This window comes from Balaenoptera acutorostrata, chromosome 11, assembly GCF_949987535.1.
Source record: "Balaenoptera acutorostrata chromosome 11, mBalAcu1.1, whole genome shotgun sequence".
NCBI classification, from domain to species: Eukaryota; Metazoa; Chordata; class Mammalia; order Artiodactyla; family Balaenopteridae; genus Balaenoptera; species Balaenoptera acutorostrata.
Window position 1 is genome coordinate 94301366 of NC_080074.1, and position 23575 is coordinate 94324940.

The 23575-nt window shown below is 37.6% G+C and overlaps 1 protein-coding gene across 8 annotated transcripts in view; it reads left to right on the top strand.

The window, feature by feature from the left end:
- Positions 1-23575, top strand: part of EPS8 (epidermal growth factor receptor pathway substrate 8) — a 194339-nt gene that overhangs the window by 74749 nt on the left and 96015 nt on the right. For 5 of the 8 annotated variants that reach the window (XM_057556577.1, XM_057556572.1, XM_057556578.1 and 2 more), the window contains exon 2: positions 16226-16314. The exons of 1 other annotated variant lie outside the window; for it this stretch is intronic. The gene's annotated coding sequence lies outside the window, so the exon portion shown is untranslated. Of the gene's footprint in view, positions 1-6068; positions 6158-16225; positions 16315-23575 lie in introns of those variants that run through there. 2 more of the 8 variants (XM_057556575.1, XM_057556574.1) reach the window with 2 other exon arrangements.

Consider the following 23575-nt stretch of genomic DNA (forward strand, 5'->3'; position numbering starts at 1 on the left):
TTTTCTATATAGTAGTTTTGTCTGCTGATACCAAACTTCTAATTTATTTACCTGTCCCCCAACATGCTACTCTTGACATAGGTTTATTTAGTCTATTTTCCATAGCCCCATGTCAGGAATACGGGGGAATTAGAGACTAGTGTGAGAGCCATCATTAAAAGGTCTTGAAACTGCAAACTAAAGAAAGATTAAGAATTGGTTTGGAGAATCAACATTTTATCGACTGAAAATAAAAGTGACCCTTAATATTTTTCCCAACCAGGGTAACCCTTCATTGTATTAGCACTTTTCCGCCGAAGGCCATAACTAAATTCTGCTGACTGGGCAAACTCTAGTCCAATGATCTTCAAAGAAGTTAAATCACTTTTAAAACTGATATAGCCTCCTGCATTCGGCTTCAGTGTTTGCTGCAGGGGTTTTTCTTTATAGACTGCAGCTCTCTGTGCCACTGGCAAGGCTTGTCTGATTTAAGCCCCCTCTGCCACCCCTATTTATTGGTAACATACAGGCTTCAAGGATCATTTGATGTGCAAATTTAATCGCAGGTTTTATTTTCGAAGGATGACATAGGCTGTATCATTTTAACGGCTATTTACACAGCTTTCTCTAAACTGCTGCTCTGAAAACAGGCATTTCATTCTGTTTATTGTCATGCTGCCTGATTTAATTTTTCAAGGCTAGTTGCTCAGTATTAGCTTGTTAAAGTATATATAGGATGATTCTTTGCAGTATTTCAGAGGGTACATGCTTTGAAATGAAACTTGGGCATTTCTCCTGATTTTTTGGTAAGACAGTACCTTATCAGCATTCACAGTTATTTTCAGTATTTGCTGGTTTGCCCCCCTCCCTTTCATCCTCCCTCCCTTTCTTCCCGGTTCTATAGCACATGATTATAGTTAGGAGAGGTTAAGTTATGTTATCTAGCTAATGTGATAATTTCCTGGCTGTTACAGATTTAAGGTAGAAGTACTCTGGGAAGGATTGGTACTCTTATTAGTAAATGTCTTTTTCTTTCCAAATGGCACTTAAGAATCCCAAGGCACCCATGATTTTAATAGGCTAAAGTAGTCCTATCATTTTTTTAGACTTTAACTTTTTGTGGAAAGCATAGGTTTGGGGGATGATGTTATAAGTTTAAAAAAATGCTGTTTCACAAGGAACATCCTATCAGTTCTTTTGATATGCGTTCACGCAGCCAGTTATGCGGAATGCCAGCACCATCCGAGCCAGGTGAAATGAGGAAGCTCTCAGTGAAATCTTAATAATGATGGGAAATATTGGTACTGCATGCCAAAAGCTTCCATTTTCCCTGCCTCTCAGAAATTCTTTGTACCTATTGTGTTTCGGCGGAGTCTGTATTTAAATGGGAATTTTTCAGCAGAAATTGGAGGTTCTGTAAAGTGTTTCTTTGTAATTTCTGAGGTGAATTTATAGATGTCCTCGTGAAACTAATATTTTTCCTCATTTATCATTAGGTTTTCTGACTATTTGGTAATTTTATTTTTTTCTGAAAACTTACCGTTTTATGTTGAAAAGAGTAAAACTGCCAATTGCTATGTTTTAGCCCAAATCTAATTAAGTAGATTTTCTATTTTTAAATTTGAATTAGGTAAGTGTTCTAGAATAGATGTGAATGAGAGTTTACAAATTGGTCTCATTGATCTCCTTTTACAGGTGAGGAAATGGAGCCGGAGGGAGGTTAAGTTACTTGCCCAGGTACAGAGCTATTCAGTGGCAGACCTGGGGCATAAACACAAGCGTTCGGTTTCCCAATGCTGAGGTCTTTACACTTTCCAACTTCTCTTTGGTTATAGGACATGAATAGAAATGAGAAATCACTTTTTTCTTTTGTTTTCACCATTTTTTTTTTTCAAAATTTTGTTGGCTTTTTGATTGAAATTGCCAAATAAAAGTGTGACTTATTGGAACTCTACAGTGATTTCTAGGTTGAAAATGACATTTAAAATCCATAATCAAATAAGTTTGTGTGATGTTTCCCAAGTATATAACTAAGCTTTGCCAATTTAAGGCAAAACTATCATTTTATTCACTTATATGCAATTACATTATTTTGCAGTAATAATGAGTTCATTTTTCTTAAATCAGTATTTTCCTAACTTATAATAAGAGACTTAAGCCATCTGTAGACTTAAAATTGAATTATGATCTCACTCTTCTAAATAACTTACGTGAAGAATGAGTATTGTTGGTCCTATTGTTTGTATTTATTCACCCCAAGAAGTGCCCATTTATATGTTTCTTCTCTTTTTATGTTTTCTACCTTTAACCCAGATTCTATGTCCAAACAATAGCTCTAAACCCCTAGTGACTCATTTGATTTTTTTTTATATGAACAAATTGGTTCTTCCTCTCGTTCACATGCCATGCATGTTTGCCCTCTTGTATGCCTAGAAAATGTTAATAATTTGACATGATTCTCCCCCAGTATGAATTATATTGCACTGTCATTCCTTTTCCAGATAAGTTGTTAAAGCATTTGGTTGGTCATTCTACCCATATGAATTCAGCTCCCTTAGCCTGTATGTAATTGAGGTTTGACATATACAATTTAGAGTTTAGAAACCTCTTTTGGATTCTCTCATATTTGTAGCACTTTAGTTTCTTACTCCCATTAAAAAAAGGTTTTAAAGTTAGAAGGAGAAGAAGGGTTGGCTTAGACCCAGCAGATTGTGATTCTTAGGAGAGGAAGGAAGGAAAGACAAATTGAGGAACTGAGAGTGCAGTTCTGCTTAGGTTTCCAAGATGAGTGGATTGTGGCAGTGTTGACCCATTCTGTTTGGCTGTCCTAACAATTTATGTAAATGACTTCATGTCTTTTTGGATCCAGTGGGCTTAGTTTGATAGGTTTTGCTCTAACTTATCTTGTCTGCCTCTATATTCGTGGTTACAAAGTGTGGAATGTAGGGCAAGGTTACCAGTAGAGATGTATGTGTGTGTGTGTGTGTGTGTGTGTGTGTGCATGCACGCACGCAATTTCCAGCTTCCTTCAGTAGTCATGGAAAAATGTACAGCAATCAAATCTGTCACATTCCAAATATATAATATTTCTCATGACTGCTTCTGGTATGCTGCCCTATATTAGAAGGGTAAGGGAAGCAACAAATACCCACGAGCCTTGCTTAGATTTGTCCCATGTCATTGGCGTTCTGAGTGTGCATGTGAATATTGTTTTCGTCCATGCAGTTTTTTTATTAGTATTCTGGATAATGATTAGTCATATACCAGCCTGTACCAGATTAGCCTTTTATAAAACTATCGTTAACATCTTTACCAGTGATTCAGAACTAAAAGACATATCAGAATTATATTACTGGGACATGGGACAAATCTAAGCAAGGCTCAAGGGTTTTTGTTGACTCTCTCCCCTTTCTAAGATAGGGCAGCTCACCAGAAATAGACATGAAAAATATATATTTGGAACGTTATAGGTTTGGTTGCTGCACATTTTCCCATGACTATTAAAGAAAGCTAGAAATTGTGTACACACACACACACACACACATATACATCACTGCTGGTAACTTTGTTTTAGCAGGGTATTAAATGTACCTGTTAACTTGCTATTGGGAAAGTAAGTGTCTTAAAAGAATAAATGGGCCTGTTTCTAAGCAGCAACGGTTTTGGCATTTAGCAGATCCACAGCCTAAGAGCTTTATCTTCAAAATGAGGGCTAGAATTGGAATACCCCGTAAGATCCTTTTTGACTGTCAAGTTCAGAGATACACTGATATGTTGGGCTGGAATTTTTGTGATTATATTGTTCATTTTGAAAAAGGGTTTCCCTTCTACTATCAAAGAAAGAGATTACATTAGTACTTTCTGCTGTTCTCCTGGCTGGTTTCAAGGCTTTCTTATTCTTCTCACTTCCTTGATAGCACTGCCCCATATCCTGCCCCCCCTTTTTTTTTTCTGATGCTCTTCTGTTGTAGTCTGAGTTCCCCAGGATGCAGACTCTGAGGTGGAAATTAGTGCCCTGGAAGTTTCTTAGAAAGTGCTGTTGAGATCAACCGCTGTGGAGTGGAAGGAAGAAGCCAGCACTGGGCAGAGGGGAAGTTAGGCTGCCCTGTCGTCTTGGTGAGATCTGACCCCCTAGAGGCTCTAAAACTGTGATGGTGCGTCACCATTGTCTCCAGATAGAGAGGGGCGCAAGCCTTTATATTCCCCGTGTCAGCCAGTCTTTGGATGTGGGCTGCCCTGGGAGGGGAGCATGAACTTGCAAGGGGAGACTTCAGTCAAGGCCATTCTGAAGAGAGCTGATAGCTGAGGCCTGTATGCTGGCAGTACTACAGCATCTGGGGAAGAAATCCTTCAGTTGTGAAAGGGGATCTGGGTAGTACATCACAGTTTCCACTCCATCTTTTTTGCAAGGGTGCTGGAGGTTTCCCAATGGCTTGGGGGATGGGATGGAATTTCCAGGAATGAGGAGTTGTAGGGCAGAGTGGCCAGGAGGTTGAAAAATGACAGAGAAGAAGAGTTGGTGTGAGTAGGTTCTGTCAGATCATTGAGTTCTGGCATTGATTAGTGCTTTTCTAAACAAGTTTAAAAATCCTATCTATTTATTGTGATGCAATAAAAATAAAAAAAACTTTTTAAGTTACAGAATTCTGATGAAAACTCTTGGGTTCTCTATGCAGAGCAATGTGCCTATCTATATGCATATAAATTCTGTTTGTTATAAACCTGCTTGTTTTTTCAGTTCCCTATTTATAGGCTTTTTTCTTCTTCCATCTCTTAATAATTATGCTCTTTTGGCATCTGCATATTAAAACATTATTGAGTTTGAAATTTTCTGTTTGATGTATTTGTTAATGCTCAATCACAGTAAATCATTTTCTCACGTATTTTGTAATTTCTAAATTGTAAGGTCATTTTCAGTGAGGATTCTTTTGTGCTTTCGTTTTGGTTTAGTTTTTCTAGCTTGTGGAAATCCATCGTGGCCTTGTTTATGGAGTGTTACTTTAAAGTATTTTTATGTTTGTTTATTTCACATACTCCAGGGATATCACAAGCCCAGGACCCATTTTTTTCTTAATTTCTTAAGCTTGGAGATTCTCATACAAATAAGCTTCAGACTTCAGAACTGTTGTGACACAGGCTTAGGGTTTTAATTTCTGGTTGTAAGCGTTTCCCCTGCCCTCTCACCCAGATTCTCAGAGACAAGCTCCACTGAAGTCTTACTAAGACAATGGGTGGATTTGTCCTGTCCCCCTCACGATTTTTTAACTGTGATCACAGCCCTTTGACGATGGCTCCAGTTTTATGGAAGCACCTCGGAGCCAACTTTATGCCCAACTTGTGTGCCCAAGATCTCTTATTCTGTCCCTATAGGGGCATCAGAGTTGCTACAAATGGTTGGATAGGTTGTATCCTGTGTTGAAGAAAAGCCGGGCCAGAAACTTAGCCTAACTCTGCTCTCCTGAGAGAGAACTTTCTTCTGATCCCATTCCTTGAGGGGGCATCTTACCAATTTCAATTAGACCTAAGCGCTATAAGAGACTCCAGTGATTCTTCCTGGCGGCTACAGCTGGCAATATTTGCTTTTGTGCTTACTACCACTTTGGCCATCAGTCCTAGCTTTGGTTTGGCACCAGGGGGGGTTTTCTTTACTGCAAGTGGAACTGTGTATTTAATTTTTAAAATGTGTTACTCTTTCTCATCTTTTCTGTGTCGTTTATTTATGGTGGAAAGTCTTCTTCATTAGCTCAGTTGACCGTATTGGGGCACCTGGAATTCCCACAAGTTACTTATTAACCTCTATTCCTCAGATATCACCTCTTTAAAATGGGAGTAATAATAGCCCACCTGTATGGCGTTAGTTTAAATTTAGAGCACCTAGTAATTTCCCCATCAGTATTTGTGCCATTTAAAGCTTTACCACTTTAGGGAAGAGTTGGAAATGTAGTAGTGGCTGTGTTTACTTACTTAACAAGAAGAGGAAGTCTTAGTTAACGCCCTGGAGAAACCAGAGAAACTTTGTTCAGTGTAGCACAATGTCGAAACTGAAGCTCCGAGCCCCACCCTTTCTTATGTTCATGTGCCAAAGGTCACTTGGCACCAAGAGTGAACAGAGAGGAATGTCCTCTCAGTATTGCCTGGAGGATCGCTCAGGGGAGCTCTGCCTGGATTGTGAGGGTAGGTAAGTTTGAGTTTGTGAATGTTTTCTTTGCTAAGGAGGGCTCTCAAAGGCGTAATTATCATGGAGGATATTTGTAGACCTTGAAACATGTGGTAATGCTTTTAGTCCCAGTAAACCCTTTGACAATATTGTAAATTCCCATTTGGAATTCCAAGTGGATTCTGAACTTGGTGAAATTGGTACTCCAGGTGCCACAGGGTGCTGCCTCCTGCCTCCTGGCTTCTTGCTTACAGAGATGGGGATATACAGGATTTCCTCCCCTTAGGTCATGATGTTTAAGGGACTAATTCCCCACCCCCCACCCCAATTATAGCTAAGAAGAAATCTGTTGACTGTTAACAGTTGGGAAAGCACAGATATATCATGTTTTCTTAAAATTGCTTTAAAATTAATCTGGTATGCAAAATACTCTGATTATCCTATAAATATTAACTGCTTTGGATTGTTATACACCGTTAGTTGTACTATGAAAATGTGCTTATTACCAAGTTCAGTTTTCTTAGGTTGTTATTGGCTTTGAGTCCACAGACTTAACATTGCCAAATTTCTGTGTAAACATTTTGCTTGGGACCAAAAAAAGTAGTGAATATGTGTATTTAAAGTTTGTTTTTTTTTAAAAATCCATGTATATTAATGGATCTTGTAAATGTTTAAATAGTCAACTAATGGAATTTTTCAAAAGACAACTCTTTCCAAAAATCCATAATTTTTTATAAAACTTTCATAACACACCATAATTTTATATGTAGGGTGTTTTAAATAAAAAATTTGAGCTTAATGGCAAATATATATAATTCTCAATATGTAGAGATCTACTATTTTTGTAGTTCGTATCGATTTATTTGTTACATTTAATATTCAGGAGGAGCCTTTTTGTTCTCTTACTAATAATTAAGTGCAAGTATAAATTAAGATTTATACTACAGAAAAACAAAGGAGAGCTAATAATAGTGTATCACAATGTAGTACATAACAAAAGTAAATAACTGATTACATCACTGTTTTGGTGCTGGTAAATGTAATGCCTTCTTGAGTTTGGGTACCATGGTTATGGCTGTATTGATCCTTTTGGAAATGGATTCTTGGCTATGTTCATTTTCCTGTAATGTGTCTATTATTTATTGAGACTCTCTACACCATAAGGAGTATTATCAATTCACACAAGTTTGAACTACTTATACAAGCATTGTTTGCAGCTTTTTGTCAGCTAACAAAAATGAGGTTCCTTGAGATGTTTATGGATTGATATATTTTTACCCTTGCTACAAAGCTTTTGTCAGCTTTACAGGCCAAAATTCCAAGGCAAATGTCAGAATCACTTTTAGTACAAATTTCATACATACTCTGGGAATCATACTCTGGGAATGGTATGTAAAATATTTTGTCTTTTGACACACCTATTCTCACCTTAAGAAGGATATACATGTACCTACTGTATCTAGAGTTTTTTTTTTTTAACATCTTTATTGCAGTATAATTGCTTTACAATGGTGTGTTAGTTTCTGCTTTATAACAAAGTGAATCAGTTATACACATACATATGTTCCCATATCTCCTCCCTCTTGCATCTCTCTCCCTACCACCCTCCCTCTCCCACCCCTCTACGTGGTCACAAAGCACCGAGCTGATCTCCCTGTGCTATGCGGCTGCTTCCCACTAGCTATCTATTTTACATTTGGTAGTGTATATATGTCCATGCCACTCTCTCACTTTGCCACAGCTTACCCTTCCCCCTCCCCATATCCTCAAGTCCATTCTCTAGTAGGTCTGTGTCTTTATTCCTGTCTTACCACTAGGTTCTTCATGACCTTTTTTTTTTTCCCCTTAGATTCCGTATATATGTGTTAGCATACTGTATTTGTTTTTCTCTTTCTGACTTACTTCATTCTGTATGACAGACTCTAACTCCATCCACCTCACTACAAATAACTCAATTTCGTTTCTTTTTATGGCTGAGTAATATTCCATTGTATATATGTGCCACATCTTCTTTATCCATTCGTCCAATGACAGACACTCAGGTTGCTTCCATGTCCTGGCTATTGTAAATAAAGCTGCAGTGAACATTTTGGTACATGACTCTTTTTGAATTATGGTTTTCTCAGGGTATATGCCCAGTAGTGGGATTGCTGGGTCGTATGGTAGTTCTATTTTTAGTTTTTTAAGGAACCTCCATACTGTTCTCCATAGTGGCTGTATCAATTTACATTCCCATCAACAGTGCAAGAGTGTTCCCTTTTCTCCACACCCTCTCCAGCATTTATTGTTTCTAGATTTTTTGATGATGGCCATTCTGACCGGTGTGAGATGATATCTCATTGTAGTTTTGACTTGCATTTCTCTAATGATTAATGATGTTGAGCATTCTTTCATGTGTTTGTTGGCAATCTGTATATCTTCTTTGGAGAAATGTCTGTTTAGGTCTTCTGCCCATTTTTGGATTGGGTTGTTTGTTTTTTTGTTATTGAGCTGCATGAGCTGCTTGTAAATTTTGGAGATTAATCCTTTGTCAGTTGCTTCATTTGCAAATATTTTCTCCCATTCTGAGGGTTGTCTTTTTGTCTTGTTTATGGTTTCCTTTGCTGTGCAAAAGTTTCATTAGGTTCCATTTGTTTATTTTTGTTTTTATTTCCATTTCTCTAGGAGGTGGGTCAAAAAGGATCTGGCTGTGATTTATGTCATAGAGTGTTCTGCCTATGTTTTCCTCTAAGAGTATGATAGTGTCTGGCCTTACATTTAGGTCTTTAATCCATTTTGAGTTTATTTTTGTGTATGGTGTTAGGGAGTGTCCTAATTTTATACTTTTTTTTTAATCTTTTTTTTTAAAACTAATTAATTAATTAATTTTATTTTTGGCTGTGTTGGGTCATCGTTTCTGTGCTAGGGCTTTCTCTAGTTGTGGCAAGCGGGGGCCACTCTTCATCTCGGTGCACGGGCCTCTCACCATCGTGGCCTCTCTCGTTGCGAAGCACAGGCTCCAGACAGGCAGGCTCAGTAGTTGTGGCTCACGGGCCTAGTTGCTCCGCAGCATGTGGGATCTTCCAAGACCAGGGTTCGAACCCGTGTCCCCTGCATTAGCAGGCAGATTCTCAACCACTGCACCACCAGGGAAGCCCTAATTTTATACTTTTACATGTACCTATCCAGTTTTCCCAGCACCACTTATTGGAGAGGCTGTCTTTTCTCCACTGTATATGCTTGCCTCCTTTATCAAAGATAAGGTGACCATATGTGCATGGGTTTATCTCTGGGCTTTCTATCCTGTTCCATTGATCTATATTTCTGTTTTTGTGCCAGTACCATACTGTCTTGATTACTGTAGCTTTGTAGTATAGTCTGAAGTCAGGGAGCCTAATTCCTCCAGCTCCATTTTTCGTTCTCAAGATTGCTTTGGCTATTCGGGGTCTTTTGTGTTTCCATACAAATTGTGAAATTTTTTCTTCTAGTTCTGTGATAAATGCCAGTGGTAGCTTGATAGGGATTGCATTGAAAATGTAGATTGCTTTGGGTAGTAGAATCGTTTTCACAATGTTGATTCTTCCAATCCAAGAACATGGTATATCTCTCCATCTATTTGTATCATCTTTAATTTCTTTCATCAGTGTCTTATAATTTTCTGCATACAGGTCTTTTGTCTCCTTAGGTAGGTTTATTCCTAGATATTTTATTCTTTTTGTTCAATGGTAAATGGGAGTGTTTTCTTAATTTCACTTTCAGATTTTTCATCATTAGTGTATAGGAATGCAAGAGATTTCTGTGCATTAATTTTGTATCCTGCTACTTTACCAAATTCATTGATTAGCTCTAGTACTTTTCTGGTAGCATCTTTAGGATTCTCTATGTATAGTATCGTGTCATCTGCAAACAGTGACAGCTTTACTTCTTCTTTTCTGATTTGGATTCCTTTTATTTCTTTTTCTTCTCTGATTGCTGTGGCTAAAACTTCCAAAACTATGTTGAATAATAGTGGTGAGAGTGGGCAACCTTGTCTTGTTCCTGATCTTAGTGGAAATGGTTTCAGTTTTTCACAATTGAGGATGATGTTGGCTGTGGATTTGTCATATATGGCCTTTATTATGTTGAGCAAAGTTCCCTCTATGCCTACTTTCTGCAGGGCTTTAATCATAAATGGGTGTTGAATTTTGTCGAAAGCTTTCTCTGCATCTATTGAGGTGATCATATGGTTTTTCTCCTTCAATTTGTTAATATGGTGTATCACGTTGATTGATTTGCATATATTGAAGAATCCTTGCATTCCTGGAATAAACCCCACTTGATCATGGTGTATGATCCTTCTAATGTGCTGTTGGATTCTGTTTGCTAGTATTTTTTTGAGGATTTTTGCATCTATGTTCATCAGTGATATTGGCCTGTAGTTTTCTTTCTTTGTGACATCTTTGTCTGGTTTTGGTATCAGGGTGATGGTGGCCTCATAGAATGAGTTGGGGAGTGTTCCTCCCTCTGCTATCTTTTGGAAGAGTTTGAGAAGGATAGGTGTTAGCTTTTCTCTAAATGTTTGATAGAATTCGCCTGTGAAGTCATCTGGTCCTCGGCTTTTGTTTGTTGGAAGATTTTTAATCACAGTTTCAGTTTCAGTGCTTGTGATTGGTCTGTTCATATTTTCTATTTCTTCCTGTTTCAGTCTCAGCAGGTTGTACATTTCTAAGTATTTGTCCATTTCTTCCAGGTTGTCCATTTTATTGGCATAGAGTTGCTTGTAGTAATCTCTCATGATCGTTCGTGTTTCTGCAGTGTCAGTTGTTACTTCTTCTTTTTCATTTCTAATTCTATTGATTTGAGTCTTCTCCCTTTTTTTCTTGATGAGTCTGGCTAATGGTTTATCAATTTTGTTTATCTTCTCGAAGAACCAGCTTTTAGTTTTATTGATCTTTGCTATCGTTTCCTTCATTTCTTTTTCATTTATTTCTGATCTGATCTTTATGGTTTCTTTCCTTCTGCTAACTTTGGGGTTTTTTTGTTCTTCTTTCTCTAATTGCTTTAGGTGCAAGGTTAGGCAGTTTACTCGAGATGTTTCCTGTTTCTTGATGTAGGCTTGTATTGCTATAAACTTCCCTCTTAGAACTGTTTTTGTTGCATCCCATAGGTTTTGGGTTGTCGTGTCTCCATTGTCATTTGTTTCTAGGTATTTTTTGATTTGCCCTTTGATTTCTTCAGTGATCACTTTGTTATTAAGTAGTGTATTGTGTAGCCTCCATGTGTTTGTATTTTTTATAGATCTTTTCCTGTAATTGATATCTAGTCTCATAGCATTGTGGTCGGAAAAGATACTTGATACGATTTCAATTTTCTTAAATTTACCAAGGCTTGATTTGTGACCCAAGATATGATCTCTCCTGGAGAATGTTCCATGAGCACTTGAGAAAAATGTGTATTCTGTTGTTTTTGGGTGGAATGTCCTATAAATATCAATTAAGTCCATCTTGTTTAATGTATCATTTAAAGCTTGTGTTTCCTTATTTATTTTCATTTTGGATGATCTGTCCATTGGTGAAAGTGCGGTGTTAAAATCCCCTACTATGATTGTGTTACTGTCGATTTCCCCTTTTATGGCTGATAGTATTTGCCTTATGTATTGAGGTGCTCCTATATTGGGTGCATAAATATTTACGATTGTTATACTTTCTTCTTGGATTGATCCCTTGATCATTATATAGTGTCCTTCTTTGTCTCTTGTAATAGTCTTTATTTTAAAGTCTATTTTGTCTGAAATGAGAATTGCTACTCCAGCTGTCTTTTGATTTCCATTTGCATGGAATATCTTTTTCCTTCCCCTCACTTTCAGTCTGTATGTGTCCCTAGGTCTGAAGTGGGTCTCTTGTAGACAGCATATATACGGGTCTTGTTTTTGTATCTATTCAGCCAGTCTGTGTCTTTTGGTGGGAGCATTTAATCCATTTACATTTAAGGTAATTATTGATATGTATGTTCCTATTCCCATTTTCTTAAATGTTTTGGGTTTGTTATTGTTGATGTTTTCCTTCTCTTGTGTTTCTTGCCTAGAGAAGTTCCTTTAGCATTTGTTGTAAAGCTGGTTTGGTGGTGCTGAACTCTCTAAGCTTTTGCTTGTCTGTAAAGGTTTTAATTTCTCCATCAAATCTGAATGAGATCCTTGCTGGGTAGAGTAATGTTGGTTGTAGGTTTTTCTCCTTCACTACTTTAAATATGTTCTGCCACTGCCTTCTGGCTTGCAGAGTTTCTGCTGAAAGATCAGCTGTTAACCTTATGGGGGTTCCCTCATGTGTTATTTGTTGTTTTTCCCTTGCTGCTTTTAATATGTTTTCTTTATATTTAATTTTTGATAGTTTGATTAATATGTGTCTTGGCGTGTTTCTCCTTGGATTTATCCTGTATGGGACTCTCTGTGCTTCCAGGACTTGATTAACTATTTCCTTTCCCATATTAGGGAAGTTTTCAACTATAATCTCTTCAAATATTTTCTCCGTCCATTTCTTTTTCTCTTCTTCTTCTGGGACCCCTATAATTCGAATGTTGGTGCATTTAATGTTGTCCCAGAGGTCTCTGGGACTGTCCCCAGTCCTTTTCATTCTTTTTTCTTTATTCTGCTCTGCAGTAGTTATTTCCACTATTTTATCTTCCAGGTCACTTATCTGTTCTTCTGCCTCAGTTATTCTGCTATTGATCCCTTCTAGAGTATTTTTAATTTCATTTATTGTGTTGTTCATCGTTGCTTGGTTCCTCTTTAGTTCTTCTACATCCTTGTTAAATGTGTCTTGCATTTTGTCTATTTCCAAGACTTTTGATCATCTTTACTATCATTATTCTGAATTTTTTAGGTAGACTGCCTATTTCCTCTTCATTTGTTAGGTCTGGTGTGTTTTTACCTTGCTCCTTCATCTGCTGTGTGTTTTTCTGTCTTCTCATTTTGCTTATCTTACTGTGTTTGGGGTCTCCTTTTCACAGGCTGCAGGTTCATAGTTCCCGTTGTTTTTGGTGTCTGTCCCCAGTGGCTAAGGTTGGTTCAGTGGGTTGTGTAGGCTTCCTGGTGGAGGGGACTAGTGCCTGTGTTCTGATGGATGAAGCTGGATCTTGTCTTTCTGGTGTGCAGGTCCACGTCTGGTGGTGTGTTTTGGGGTGTCTGTGGCCTTAGTATGATTTTAGGCAGCCTCTCTGCTAATGGATGGGACTGTGTTCCTGTCTTGCTAGTTGTTTGGCATAGGGTGTCCAGCACTGTAGCTTGCTAGTCATTGGGTGAAGCTGGGTCATGGTGTTGAGATGGAGATCTCTGGGAGATTTTCGCCGTTTGGTATTACGTGGAGCTGGAAGGTCTCTTGTGGACCAGTGTCCTGAAGTTGGCTCTCCCACTGCAGAGGCACAGCCCTGATGCCTGGCTGGAGCACCAAGAGCCTTTCATCCACACGGCTCAAATCAGTTGCTTCTCTGTTGGGAACTCTTCTCATGGAGAAAGCCACCATCACTTTGAAGAGATATTCTTCACTTGTATCCCAGGCATATGCTTTACCTCCTGGAGCTGTTCTGAGACTAAGTCTCACTTTAAAAGCATTTTCTGCATCCGAAGCTCTGGCAACCACCCCTAGAGTGTTTTAAAAGAGGTTTTTGGTTTTCAGAAGCTAAACTTGGAAAGAGTTTCTTTAGTTTAAGTAAATTGCATATAAGAGGAAATGACTCTGGAGAGGATAAGATGTTTAGACTCATTTTCTATGTAAATAATTCTGAAATAAATTGTGTAAAGAGGTCTCCTTTTTGGTTTATTTTTCAGTGAAATCATGTGTCATTAATTCATCAAGGTAGGTATGAAGTTTACTTAAGGGAACTGCCTTGGAGGTTTAAGGGACTCCAAGTCAGCTCATTATATTTTAGATTTTTAAATAATAGCTTAGTTGAATTGCATAACATTTTTGTGCAGGTGATATAATGAGGTAGATTATCATACATTCTTTTGATCATTTACCCTATAGGATAGTTCTAATTTAATTAAACCATTAAGTTTTCTTTAAAACTTCTTTTTTACTTTAGAGTTGAGGTTTGTGTATGTTTTTAACTGTTTAATTTGACATGTGAATATTTAAAATGATATTTTCAGCTATATGAAAAATTACACTTCTTATTTTAGTTAAAATTTATGGGCTTTGTATAGAGAATCTTCTGTATACAATATACTAACTAGGTTTGGGAATTTGACTAGCTGAAACTTGTGGTAGTTTTAATTCTCAATGTATTTTCTAAAATTTTAAAGAAACTTATAAAATATTGTCTCTGTGTACTTGGTAATGTAAAATCTCAGTTGAAATGCATGTATGTTTCTTAAGCTTGCTGTAGATCTCACATGAACATTTGTCCAAGAATGCCTTGCTTTTAGGAACATTGGTATACAGTTTCTTGAATCTTAAAAATACATTGTGTCAGATGTTTAGATGTAACTCAGAACCATATTATTTAACTTCACTATTTATATGATCCTAATGGTCAGATTTAAATATCTGACAATATTATTATTACTGTAAGTTGCATTGCATTCTTTGTCTTCCTTCATTGTTTCTGAAAAATACTTATTCTTCATTTTGTAGGTAATTTTTCTTTTTTTTCCCCCACTTTTTTATACAACTTGCCAGACCAAATGACACAGTTAGTATCCATTAAGTAGAGTCATGAATATCAATCTTGGACACAAAGCCTGGGATTGTAGTTGAGGAAGCCCTCCTGTTGCTCTGGCATGGTGTCCAAAGACTCTGAATGAAGTCTCTTAACGTATTCAGGATCTCTGAAAGCCCTTTGGGCTCCCCATTGCCCATTCATAGCTGTTGTTGCACTCTTCTGGTTAAAAATTGTCTGTGGCTTTCCCATTTCCCATCATATCAAATTCAAAGTCCGGTACGTAACTTATCACTTGTAGTCATGTATCTTAATTTATGGCCTATACTTCTTTTTTTTTTTTTTTTTTTTTCAATTTTTATTTTTTATTTTGGCCACACCATGCAGCATGTGGGATCTTAGTTCCCTGACCAGGGATCTGTGCCCCCTGCAGTGGAAGCACAGATTCTTAACCACTGGATTGCCAGGGAAGTCCCTGGCCTACACTTATTGATCTTTATGCTTTACACCTCCATGTCCTGCTTTTTCCTTCACTCATGCTGCAATAAGAAAGTCTCTCCCTCATATGCAAAATTTACCTCGTCCTTAAGGTCTACTAATCAGGCCCATTAAATTTCTCCTGATCCCCTCTTCTAACATTGAAAGTAATCTGTTTTTACTTGCTATATTTTCTTAAGGTGCTTCATGTTCTGTCTTGTGTTACCGTTATTTTTACATGTGTTGTAATATTTTACATCTCCTACGTAGCATAGCCTAACTTTGAATGATCGCTGAGCCGAGTCTCTGTCTCTTACTATGATGGGCTGGATGTGGTTTCATCTTGTATCTCCTATGTTTCCATGTATTTAGTAGATACTCATTGTAAATATTTGGCAACTGAATAAATATCATGGCATGGCAGTGAGTAATTGACTACCAGGCATTTTATTCCTCTGTTGGAATGGATGTTTGGGGATAGGACATCATCTCCCCAGCAGGGAAAGCTGAAGAAACAATCAAAGATGCAGTTTAACAATGATTTAGATTATGTGTAGTATCTTAATACTGACAAGGAAAGAGCAACTTTTTCTAGGTAAAGCCTTTGGGCTGATAGGAAATTGAAGGGTAACACAGACTTCGGAAATAGTGACTATGGTTCTGAGTCAGAGAATGTTTTTCAGGAGTTCACAGTTCGGGGATAAATACAGTCAGTTCTGCTATCATGCTTGTTTTGAAAATGAGAATTTATTCCTACATTATTAATATTAGGGAACAATTTGAGTAGAATGTAAATTTCACATTTGTTATGTGTGATTTTATTTTATTTTCACCTAGTTGGTGAACACAGGCCATTTCACCTAGCTGAACTGAGCCACATAGGAATAGACAAAATGCACATGTGCACACGTCAGACGCCTTCCAGCTCCCTGACTTCACTGCATATCATGAATCACAACCACCCATATCTCATTTTCATAACTTTCCCTCCAATTTCAGATAACCCTTTTTCTACCACTGTACAATAACTCACAAGCTGCAACCCTTGGACATGCAATTCCACAAGCAAACTTCAAGTCTTTTGCAAGGTAAGATGCTATATTTATTATAGTTTTTATTTATTTTTTTAACCATTTAACATATGAAAAACTGTGCTAGGGTCTTTACTAGGCTCTTTTCTTTTTTATATGTGTCACCGACAGCTGTTTTTTCCCCTAAGTCCTGGGCTTTTCATGACGTGATTTTGCAAAGCATCATGACTTTTCAGGAACATATTATGCCGCATTATAACAGAATTGACTGTACTAATTGATAACATACAGCGTGTGAACTGACAGTTCTCTCTCTGTCTTTCTTTCCTTCATTTCTACCCTCCCTCTCCCTGCCCTTTGAATGGTGAGAGACACTAAAAAAAATCCCTGTAAGAGGAACACAGCGCAACAGAGAAAAATGCCAGAGAACTTGTTTAACCAGTGTCGTGGAAAAAGGGCATAAAATTACCTGTGGAATAAATAGATATGCTTAGAAGCACGTAGAGACTGAACGTAAAAGACCAGGGACCAGTGGCTTACCCTTAAATAATAATAATGTTTAACATTTTGTGAGCCTTTACTATGTGCCTGGCTCTATGATAAGTGCTTGGCATGGATTAGGCCACATAATCCTCACAGAACCCTCTAAAGTAGATGTTATTACTGTCTTTATTTTACAGATGAAGAAAGTGAGGCTTACAGGGGTTAGTTAACTTGCCCAAGGTCGATAATTCATAAACATAAATGGCAGAGCCAGATCTTGAATCACATCTGACTTCTGAACTGGAGATCTCTGGTCTCTTAGAGTACTTTGTAGATTATAAATAAATAACTTCCACATGTGTTATTTCCTTTGCCCTCACCTGTGTCTGATTGGCATCACAGGCCGTCTTTTGACCCCTGTGATAGATGAAGAAACAAAGGTACTCAGGCTAAGAAATGCACAGTTTGTCAGAGGCAGAACAATAACAACTAGTTCTGACACCAAATTCAGAATTTTTTCCATTGGGATTATATGTGAAAAGGGAGAAAAATTGGACAATTAGAGATCAGGTGAGCTGAACTAGGGAAGAGAAGAAGAAATGATTGTTTTGGAAGTCGGGGGGAAACAAGTGAATTTATAACAATATATCAGAATTGGAAGGACAGAGCCTGATGGAGGATGGGCAGTAGGGGTCCTCTAACTCTATGGTATAAGAAGCCTAATCAGATTCCCATCAAGGAGCTCAAGCTAGCACCAATTTCAACTCAGGATTATAGGAAGAGAAACCCGAGGTCACAAGCATAAATTGGTTATGCTATAAATCCAGATTAGTAGCAGCCTCAAAAAGAAAAAAAAAAAGAGGAAGAAGAGAGGTGACGATAGAGGAAAGCTTCAAAAGGCTTTATTGGCACTTCTTTTACAACATGTGATGCGTCTCTTTTTCTTTAGGCAGTCAGCTACCTATAGCACCTTGCATATAAACAAGTGTTTAATTAGTGTTTGTTAAACTGGAGTGTTTGTTAACTGAGTTAGTGTTTGTTTATTTATTTGATAAATAGTAGAGAGAGCAATTTTTCAGTCAAGTGTTAAGAGCCTAATATTATACAGGTAATAGGATAAGGAAGGATTGATTAGCATCTGTGAATTTAAAGCAGGGGGCTAGCAAACTGTGCCCAGTCTGTTTTTCTACAAGCCAAGAATGGTTTTTACATTTTTAGTAGATTATTAAAAATAAAAACAAAAAGAACATTGACCGAGACCATATGTGGCCCACAAACCCCAGATATTTACAACCGGGCTCTTTACAGAAAGTTTGTCAACCCCTGCCCTGAAGTATAGTCCATAAAGCAGAAAAAGTTAGACTTGTTTCCTTTTAGGAAATCAGATTAGGTAATGGAAACTGGTATTATATTTCATAGAGGGCTACATTTTCAAATGTGTACCTTTTCTTTTTTTCCCCACAGGTAGGAAGGAATTGGTATTTATTTAGTATGATATTTTGCTTGGGACTTTGTATACTTTATTTCTCATACCCTTGAAAGATTTTATAGCTACTTTACAAATGAGGAAACCAGGCTCATAGAAGCTAAGTAAGCCTCCACATTTATTAAGCAGTGGGATTCATATTTGTCCGGGTTTCTCCAGATAAGAATATGGTAGAGAAACTTTATTTGTAAAAATTGAGTATGGTCTATTCAAAATTCTGGCTTGAAAACATCTAGATATCAGATATAGACATTTGTAGTCATTTTCGCCAGTATCTAAAATATTAAAAAAACACAAGTTGTACACACAAAAAATAGAATTGGTTGGAGAATTGTGTAATTTTATTATAAAAATTGCATTTGAAGGAAGGTTTTTGGATAAATTGTATAGAGCTATAGAGAAAATTTAAAGAACAGAAAATTCAAGCCTCATATTAAAAACTTAAAATAATATTCACCTAAAAGAAAGATGAGACTTAAAATATTCTCAGTATAAAGTACAAAATAGGAAAGTGTATTCTGCGTCAATAGAGAGTATACCAGGTAGCAGTTTATCTTTGAAAAACAGATTATTAAACAAATATTGGTTCATATGTCTAATTGTAAAGTTTTAGGAAGAAAGTTTCAGGGTGCAATGAAAACATGCAATGAGGGATCTAATACAGATTGGAGGGGTCAGAGGAATAGTTCCCCAGGAGGTCATTTAAGCTGAGATACAGGATTTAGGCAGCCAAAGACAAAGAGGCTAATTATTCCAGACAGAGTGTGATAGGCCTGGAGGATGGAAAGAGCTTGGCTTATTCAAGGGATGATCACAGAAGGCCATTGTATCTCCTAATGACTCTGAGAAGAGGAGTTATATCTGTTTGTTCATCATTGTCTATCCAGCCTCAGACGTACCTGCTGGCACACAGTAAGCCCTCACCAAGGTTTACTGAATGAACAAAGACTGAATAGACATTTCGCTGGGAAATTCATGATGTAATTGTGAGCACCGGGATTGCCTGGGTGAAGCCTGCTCCCCCCCTCTCTGAAGCTCACGTAATTACATTCAACTCAGATCGTTGGTAATCCCAGGTTACTCTAGGCCACTGGCAGCCCAGCTTTCCCAAACCTTCTTAACCGCTGTCAAAGGATCTGAATGGAGCTCGACCTGGAGAAAGTCTGCACAGAAAAGGCAGGAAAAAGGAATGTAGACCGCTTCAGCCGCATCTGATCCTGAGGAGGGAAAGTGAATTGGCACTATTCCAATGCCAGGACTGAATCTGAGATAGAATGAATACAGCTGCTTTTCTGAAAATAACCAGCTGAGGGGGGAGGGTGCTCTGTACTAGAACACATGATCCCAGGGTCTCTGGGTGATCACCGGGTGACCAAGTAACACATGATGATCGGGCTTAGAGGTTTGATTTAAGAAGTTAAATACTGAAATGCTTCTATTTGTGGAGCTTGATGCTTCAAAATCAAATCTGAACTTCTAAATTGGGATAATTTCACTTACAGGTTGGATGCCTTGAGGAATTTATAAAGTAGAAAGAGAAGGAGAGAGAGTTGCATATTTCCCAAGTGGGTGAAATAAGGTTGTAATAGACTTAGAAGGACTGTTTTACAAGATATTTACCATAAGATGGAGGTGAAATAGGGGTTTACAACAATTAAGGAAAGAGAAGGTCACTTTAGGTGGGAAAGAGAATGGGAATTGGAGACAGAAGGAAAGAAAATATTTCAGGACTATTCTGAAATGTTAGTTTTTGAGTTAACAAAAAAAGAGCCGTAAGTGGTGAAAACAATACCTGTACAGCTGATTATACAAGAATTTAGTAATAAACTTGTCTGTGCTTTGTTTAAGCTTAAACGTTAGTGAACTTCAGTTGACAGTATCGGATTTTTGGGGTTTAATGTGAGGTTTGAGGAATTTCATACTGGATGTCAAAAGTCTATTTTCTTACAAAAAGAGAAATATTGGCTAGCAGATAAGGTAAATACTTGCGAAGAGCTGTGAGTTTTGTTTTGATCAGTGAGGAAAAAAGACTCCCCCTGTGCCCCCTGAAGAATGTTTTTCAAAGGTATGTTGGGAGGGGGATTGGTGGTACTGACCTGTGGAAAACTCTTGGTTGTTTATTTTAAGCAGAATGTTTCTTAAGTATTAAAATGACTGAGTTAGATATTGTCAATGTCACTTGGCTTATTTCCAGGGACTAACCCCTGCAGTTAACAGTTGATTTGCCATAAGACCTCAAGTTAATGATAACTTTCTTAAAGTTACAGACATGTTTCTTACCCATTTTAAATGAGTCAACTTTTGTTAATATCATTTTGTAATTCCTTTTGATATTTGGTATGGAACTTAATAATGGACTAATTAATTATAAAAGCAAACTCTAAATCTTATCACTTTAAAAGTTTGACCTTTGAAGCCATCTTATTGAATATGTATATATTATATATATATTATTTACATATAATATAAATAATATATATATATTTACCCCCTTAGGAATACTGATGTATTTTATTTTGTTCAGGGGATGTTCTCCTCAAAGTTTGTATGCATGTTAGATTATATGAATGCTTACTTAAAAAGTGAAAAATGCAGAGGAATTTTAAAAAAATTCTTTGAGCCATTTCGTAAGTCAAACGATCCTTTTGTAAAAGAGCATACCTATTCCAAATCATTTTCTATGTTAAAATAATTTTATATATACCTTGCCTTAGTTTATCCCATTAATATACTGTGAGATTGGTGTGTAGTGGGTGGGACATAGAGTCCTACTTCATTTGAGTAATGAGAAAATTAAGGGTCACTGAGAAATGGTGTTTGTAAGAGGGTCTGCCAGGTAAGGTTAGAGCTGGACAAGAAATCAATAGTTGGTGAAACTGGACCAGTTCTCTTTTTTTTTTTCCCCCCCAAAACAGAGTTCAGTTTATCGCTTTTGTAAATTAAGGATTGTGTCTCTTGATCTTTATTAAAGTAGAATATATGATAATCTAATTTACCTCAAATCAAAATATGTATATATACACATGTGTATGTATATATTTATATGATCACACACATACACACAAAGCATTGTAAGGATGGTTTTAATTCGTGTGTGTGTGTGTGTGTGTGTGTGTGTGTGTGTGTGTGTTTGCCACAGAAATCCCTGATGCCCTGGTGCATTCTCCATTACAGAGGCAGCTGCAGTAAGATCTAGCATTACAGGCCAGGCAGCCATACCTAATGTTCTCACAGACATTCAGCGGTTTATTCCTTCCTCATTTACTTTTTTTTATTATCATGGTAAAATATATATAACATACAATTTACTATTCAAATCACCTGTGGTGTAAATTCATGGGCATCAAGTACCTTCACATTGTTGTGCAACTGTCACTACCGTCCATCTTCAGAACCTTTATATCTTCACAAACAGTTCCATACTCATTAGAGGATGACTACTCATCACCCCCTGTACCCCGCCAGCCCCTGGCAACCGCCATTCTCCTTTCTATCTCCATGAATGTCACTACTCTAGGTACGTCATAGAAGTAGAATCATACAGTATTTGACCTTTGGTGACTGGCTTATTTTACTTGGCTTAACGGCCTCAAGCTTCATCCGTGTTGTAGCATGTATTAGAATTTCCTTTCTTTTAAAGGCTGAATAATATTCCACTGTATATATAGACCACATTTCACTTATCCATTCATCCGTCGATGTGCACTTGGCTTGCTTCCACCCTTTGGCTGTTGTGAATAATGCTGCTTTGACTGTGAGCGTACAGGTATCTGTTTGAGTTCCTGCTTTCAGTTCTGGGACTACACCCAAAGGTGGAATTGCTGGAACACATGGTAATTCTGTGTTTAATTTTCTGAGGAACTGCCATATCGTTTTCCACAATGGCCACACCGTTAAAGGAATGTTTTAAATGAAAGGTAAAAACCAATCTTCAATTCTCTTAAGTCTCTGGATTTTTTTTTTTTTTTTTTTTTTTGCCACGCTGCATGGCTTGTGGGATGTCAGTTCCCCAACCAGGGATTGAACCTGGGCCCACAGGAGTGAAAGCCTGGAATCCTAACCACTAAGTCACCAGGGAACTCCCCGTCTCTGAATTTTTAAAATGAACTTTTCTAAAGTAGGATGAATATAGCTCCTTTGGGCTTCTTATGTAACTAATAACTCCAGAAAATGTGAGCTGTGTCCTCATAGGTTATTGGTAGGCACATTTTAAATTAGTTAAAGCGGGGTCCCCAACCCCCCTGTTAGGAACCGGGCCACACAGGAGGAGGTGAGCAGCGGGAGAGTTAGCGGAGCTTCATCTGCCGCTCCCCATCGCTCCCCATCGCTCGCGTTACCGCCTGAACCATCCCTCCCCCACCACCCCGTCCGTGGAAGAATTAATTGTCTTCCACGAAACCAGTCCCTGGTGCCAGAAAGGTTGGGGACCGCTGAGTGACACTATCTTCCTGCTTCTCCTTGGGGAATTCAGAAGTCTGAAGACATTATGAGAATGACATAGGTGAGTCTTAATTTTTCCAAAAAAAAAAAAATATATATATATATATATATATATATATATATATATATATATATATATATATATGTAGAGCAGAATACAATTGGGGAGATTCCCATAGGAATGAAAGAAACAGATAAAATTATCTCAAAATTAGTCAACCTTGCTTCTTAATCTAGTCTACCCTCCAGAATGCCCCCACAGTGATTTTATTAAAATTAGTAATATGACTGTTACTGCCTCCACTGGTTTGCTGCTTCCATAAAGACTGAGTCTAAATTCCTTTACATGATCTGCCAGGCCCCTCACAACCTCGTGTCAAGCTCTTCTCTGCCACATCGTCTTTCATATACCCTGTGTTGCAGCCACACTGAATATCTCACTGTTCCCTAAAAACCATGCCCTTCCACGTACCGTGCTTTGCATATGCCTGGAATGTCCTCTCCTACCCGTAGATGTGCTGATTGACACACTCCTGTGTCTTTCAACACCTGGTTCTACTGTCTCCTCCCAGATGAAACCTACTGGCAGCTGCCCTAGGTTGATGGTTTCACAGTATTGTACACTGTTTATAACAAGACAGTAGCATTTACTAAGTTGCATTGTAATTATCTCTTTGCATATGTCTCGCTCAACTAAGTGCTCCTGAAGAAGAGAAACCATGGCGTTTCTTACATATGCCTTCATGTGAAGCACAACACCTGGAAGGTGTAGACAGAAAATACTGAGTGAATTTCTTATGTGGTTTTGCTCACTGTATAGAATGTCTGCCTCTAATAAGTAATCATTCCATCTGTAAGCTGGAATTCCTTTCATAATTTCAGCAATTATTAATAACTGAATATATCTTT